The sequence below is a fragment of the Tenrec ecaudatus genome (genome assembly GCF_050624435.1).
Source record: "Tenrec ecaudatus isolate mTenEca1 chromosome 1 unlocalized genomic scaffold, mTenEca1.hap1 SUPER_1_unloc_13, whole genome shotgun sequence".
In the NCBI taxonomy this organism is placed as follows: Eukaryota; Metazoa; Chordata; class Mammalia; order Afrosoricida; family Tenrecidae; genus Tenrec; species Tenrec ecaudatus.
This window is the reverse complement of record NW_027457553.1, coordinates 4,858,841-4,864,531: the sequence shown is the minus strand read 5'-3', so window position 1 is coordinate 4,864,531 and position 5,691 is coordinate 4,858,841.

The following is a 5,691-nucleotide window of genomic DNA, read 5'->3' as shown; positions in this document are numbered from 1 at the left end:
TTTCCCAAAGTGGGCAACACCACCCACCTACTGGGCACAGAAAAATCCAGAGATCTACAAAGCAGATATCTACGTTTTATCCTGGATGGTGGGCTATAGTCCAAAATTCTTTCATTGCTGAGGGGTCCTGAGTAATTTCTTTTTCTGAAAAGAGGGCAGTAGGCAGAATAAGTTCGGGAACCTTTGGTCTGGAGCAGGAGCTGGAAACCTGTTTTTCTGCCAAGGACCATGTGGTGATTGATAACATCATTCATGGGGCCATACAGGTCAAATATTTAATGAACTCACCCCTAAGGTGATGGCTCCAAATGCTTCTCGTTGGTGAGGTGTGTGATGCTGGCAGCTATTGATTATTTGGGGGGCCCTATACAGCCCTCGGGCCATACGTTGGTCTAAGGTAGTGGATCTCAACCAGTGGGTCACGACACCTTTGGGGGTCCAATGACACTTTCACAGTGGTTGCCTGGTTCATCGCAGTAGCACAATTACAGTAATGAATTAGCAATGAAATAATTTTTATGATCGGGGTAAACACAACATGAGGAACTGTATGAAAGAATCATGGCATTCGGGAGGTTGAGAAACACTTGTCTAGGGAATGGTTGGGATCTCCATGTAGGCTACACATGAACTTCATAGGCAGTCAGGCAGCATATCACTTGGGTTTCATTGGAGAGGAAAGAACTATTGATCATGTTTCAAGGACAAACAAATCTGGAAGGAAATGCTATTGTGGATGAAAACAAAACATAAAACAAACTCTTGAAAGATTTCTGTATGCTAGAGATGAATTGCAATCAAGAAAATTAAATGATATCTGTTAGGGGTCCAGCAGAAAACAAACCATGCAGAAGGTTTAATTAAAGAGAGTTTAATGAAGACTATTCACAGTGGTGGGGATGGGCTTAAGAAAGCCAACAAAAGGTAGGGAGGCCCCAAGGGTCTAACAAGAGCATAAAGCTGTTGCCACATGTCCTATGGAATTTTCTCTTCAGCTCTTTGACTTTGTCATTTCTTCTCATTGTCTTAGCTACTCTATGATATAGAGCAATTCTGACTCATAGGAATTTGATACTACTGTCCTCTCCCAATTTCCATTACTTTCCAACGTCATGTGTGTTAAAATATGCAGTATTTCATCAGATTTCCTATGCTCTAAACCAGTGGTTCTCAACCTTCCTAATTCCTTGGCACTATAATGAAGTTCCTGATGTTGTGGTGAACATCCATTCATAAAATTATTTTCGTTGCTACTTCATAACTGTAATTTTGCTACTATGAAGAAGATACCGACCCCTGTGAATGGGTAGCTCAACCCCCAAAGAGGTCCCGATCCACAGGTTGAGAACCGCTGCTCTTAACTAAGAGGTGTTTCTTTAAGATGTAGTTCAGTATATTGTTAGACGCCCAAGTCCTGTTGTTGCTGTTGTTAGGTGCCGTCGAGTGGATTTTGGTTCACAGCAACTCTATGTACAATGTACTGAAACGCTGCCCTGTCCTGTGCATTCCTCACAGTGGTTCTTTGCTTGCACTCATTGTTGCAGCCACTGAGCTATTCCAAATTGTAGTGGCTGCCTCTCCTTTGCTGCCCTTCTACTCTACCAATATCTGTGTCTTCCTCTAGGACAGTGCTTCTCAACCTTCCTAAATCCACGACACTTTCATACAGTTTCCTTTGTAGTGGTAGACCCCCAATCATAAAATTATATTCTTTGCTACTTCGTAACTCTCGTTTTGTTACAAGTTATGAATAGTGCCACCCTGTAAAGTGTTCGTCTAAGCCCCAAAGAGGTCACGACCCACACGGCGAGAACCACTGCTTTAAATTTAGAGGAGTTTCTCTTAAGGTCTATTTCACCATACTGTTAGAAGCTCAAGTCCATTTGTTGTTGTTGTTAGGTGCCGTCGAGTGGGTATGTCTCATAACAACTCTACGCACAATATAATGAAATGCCGCCCTGTCCTGTGACATCCTCACAGTGGTTCTCTGCTTGCGCTCATTGTTGCAGCCACTGTGCTAATGCATCTTGTTGGGGACCGCCTCTCTTTTCCTGCCCTTTCATACCTAGATTTGGGACTTCCAATAGAGCAGTGGTTCTCAACTTTCCTAATGCCATGATATTTTCATACCGATTCTCATTTAGTGGTGACACCCCCAACCATAAAAATGATTTCATTGCAGCTTCATAACTGTAATTTTGTTACTGTTATGAGTCACGACACCCCTGTGAAATTTTCATTCCATACCCACAAAGAGGTCGGGACACACAGGTGAAGATCCCCTGCTCTAAACTAAGAGGAGATTCTATTTTTTTTTTTTTTTATTTTTTAAAAAAAATTTTTATTTTATTTTTTTTATTTTAACAATTTATTGGGGCTCATACAATTCTTTTCACAGTTCATACATATACATTCATCAATTGTATAAAGCACATCTGTACAGTCTTTGCCCTAACCATTTTTTTCTCTTTTCTTCTTTTACATTTTATTAGGGACTCATATAACTCTTACCACAATCCATACATATACATACATCAATTGTATAAAGCACATCCATACATTCCCTGCCCCAATCATTCTCAAGGCATTTGCTCTCCACTTAAGCCCCTTGCATCAGGTCCTCTTTATTTTTTCCCCCCTCCCTCCCCATTCCCCCCTCCCTCATATGCCCTTGGTAATTTATACATCGTTGTTTTGTCATATCTTGCCCTATCCGGAGTCTCCCTTCCCCCCTTCTCTGCTGTCCCTCTCCCAGGGAAGAGGTCACATGTGGATCCTTGTAATCAGTTCCTCCTTTCCAACCCACTCACCCTCCACTCTCCCAGCATCGTCCCCCACACCCTTGGTCCTGAAGGTATCATGCACCCTGGATTCCCTGTACCTCCAACCCTCATATGTACCAGTGTACAGCCTCTGTCCTATCCAGCCCTGCAAGGTAGAATTCGGATCATGGTAGTTGGGGGGAGGAAGCATCCAGGATCTGGGGGAAAGCTGTGTTCTTCATCGGTACTACCTCACACCCTAATTAACCAATCTCCTCTCCTAAACCCCTCTTTGAGGGGATCTCCATTGGCCGACACTTGGGCCTTGGGTCACCACTCTGCACTTCCCCCTTCATTTAATATGATATATATACATATATATACATACATATATACATACACACATATATACACATACATACACACACTTATATCTTTTATTTTTTTGCATGATGCCTTATACCTGGTCCCTTGAGCACCTCGCGATCGCACTGGCCGGTGTGCTTCCTCCATGTGGGCTTATTTGCTTCTGAGCTAGATGGCCGCTTGTTCACCTTCAAGCCTTTAAGACCCCAGACACTATCTCCTTTGACAGCCGGGCACCATCAGCTTTCTTCACCACATTTGCTTATGCACCCATCTGTCTTCAGCGATCCTATCATGGAGATGTGCAGTCAATGATATGATTTTTGTTCTTTGATGCCTGGTAACTGATCCCTTTGGGACGACTCGATCACACAGGCTGGTGTGTTCTTCCATGTGGACTTTGTTGCTTCTGAGCTAGATGGCTGCTTGTTTATCTTCAAGCCTTTAAGACCCCAGTCACTACCTCTTTTGATAGCCGGGCACCATCAGCTTTCTTCACCACATTTACTTGTTCACCCACTTTGGCTCCAGCCGTTGTGTCGGGAGAGTGAGCATCATAGAGTTCCAATTTAATAAAAGAAGGTATTCATGCATTGAGGGAGTGTTTGAGTAGAGGCCCAAGGTCCTTCTGCCACCTTAATACTTGACCTATAAATATAGTCACCTAGATCTATTTCCCCATCCTCCTATATATATTTGCATGTACATGTCTTTGTCTAGACCTCCATGAATGCCCTTTGACTCCGAGCTCTTTCCTCCATCTCCCTTGACTTTCCTCCTGCCCTACTACCATGCTTCATTGCCACCTGGGCTAGAGGATACCTCTTCTCTAAGCAACCTTACCCTTGATCATTTCCCACCAGGCCTGCCACTCCCCCTTCTCTACCATTTGGGGTCCCATGTTTTTCCCTTGTCCCTGGGTTTGTTAACACCACTTCCTTACCCCCCCTAACCCCCCACCCCAAGTCCCCCCAGAACTGTCGGTCCCGTTGTTTTTCTCTTAAGATAGAATTCAGCATACTGGTAGATGCACAAGTTCTGTTGTTATTGGTGTTAGGTACCATCGAGTGGGTTTTGGCTCATAGTAACTCTATGCACAATATAATGAAATGCTTTCCCATCCTATGCCATACTCACAGTGGTTCTTTTGCTTGTGCTCATTGTTGCAGCCACTGTGCTAATCCAACTTTTGGGTAGCTGCCTCTTTTTTGTGGCCTTTCTGCTGTACCAAGACTTTTGTCTTCCTCTAGGGCAGAGGTTGTCAAATTTCCTAATGCCATGACCCTTTCATACAGTTCCTCATGTAGCGGTGACCCCCATCATAACATTATTGTTACTTCATAACTGTAATTTTCCTACAGTTATGAATCATTTCACACCTTGAAAGGGTCATTCGATCGCCAAAAGTGGTCACGAACCACAAGTTAAAAACCGCTGGTCTAAACTAAGAGGAGTTTCTCTTAATATCTACTTCACCCTATTGTCAGAAGCACAAATCCTATAGTTATTGTTAGATTCTGTTGTGTAGCTTTCGACGCCTAGCAACTCTAAGCACAATATGATGGAAAGGTGTCCTGTCCTGCGCCATCCTCCCAGTGGTTCTTTTGCTTGCGCGGATTGTTGCAGCCACTGTTGTATTCCATCGTGCTGTGGGCTGCCTCTTTTTGCTGCCCTTCTACTGTACCCAGATCTAGGTCTCCCTCTAGGGCAGTGGTTCTCAACCTTCCTAATGTCATGACTCTTTCACACCATTCCTGATGTACTAGTGACCCCCCCCCAATCATAAAATTATTTTCCTTGTTACTCCATAAATGTAAATTTGCTACTGTTATGAATCAGGTCACCCATGTGACCCACAGTTAGAGAACTGTTACTCTACACTAAGAGTTTCTTTTAAAGTCTTCTTCAGCATATTGTTAGAGGCACAAATCCTGTTGTTTGGTGCCTTCGAATGGGTTTAGGCTCATGCCGACTCTATGCACCATATAATGAAATGCTTTCCCGCCCTGTGCCTTCCATACAGTGGTTCTTTTGCTCACACTCATTTTTGCAGCCACTGTGCTTATCCATCTTGTTGGGCACTGCCTCTCTTTTCCTGCCCTTCTGTACCAAGATATGTGTCTTCCTCTAGAGCAGTGGTTCTCAACTTTGCAAATGCCACAACCACTTCACACCATTCCTCGTGTAGTGGTGACATCCAACCATAAAATATTTGCATTGCTACATCATAATTGTAATTTTGCTTCTGTTATGGATCAGGCCACCCATGTGAAAGGTTCGTTAGTCTCCTCAAAGGCGTCTCGACAAACAGTTGGAGAACCAATGGTCTATACGAATAGGAGTTTCTCTTAAGGTCTACTTCAGAATATTCTTAGAAGCCCAAGTTCTTTTTATTATTGTTTGGTGCCTTTGAGTGTGTGTTGGCTCATAGCAACTGTATGCACAATATAATGCAACTCGGCCCCATCTCGTGCCATCTTACTGTGGTCCTTTGCTTGCCCTCACTGCTGCATCTATTCCATCTTGTAGGGGCTGCCTGACTTTTGCAGCCCTTCTGCTGTAC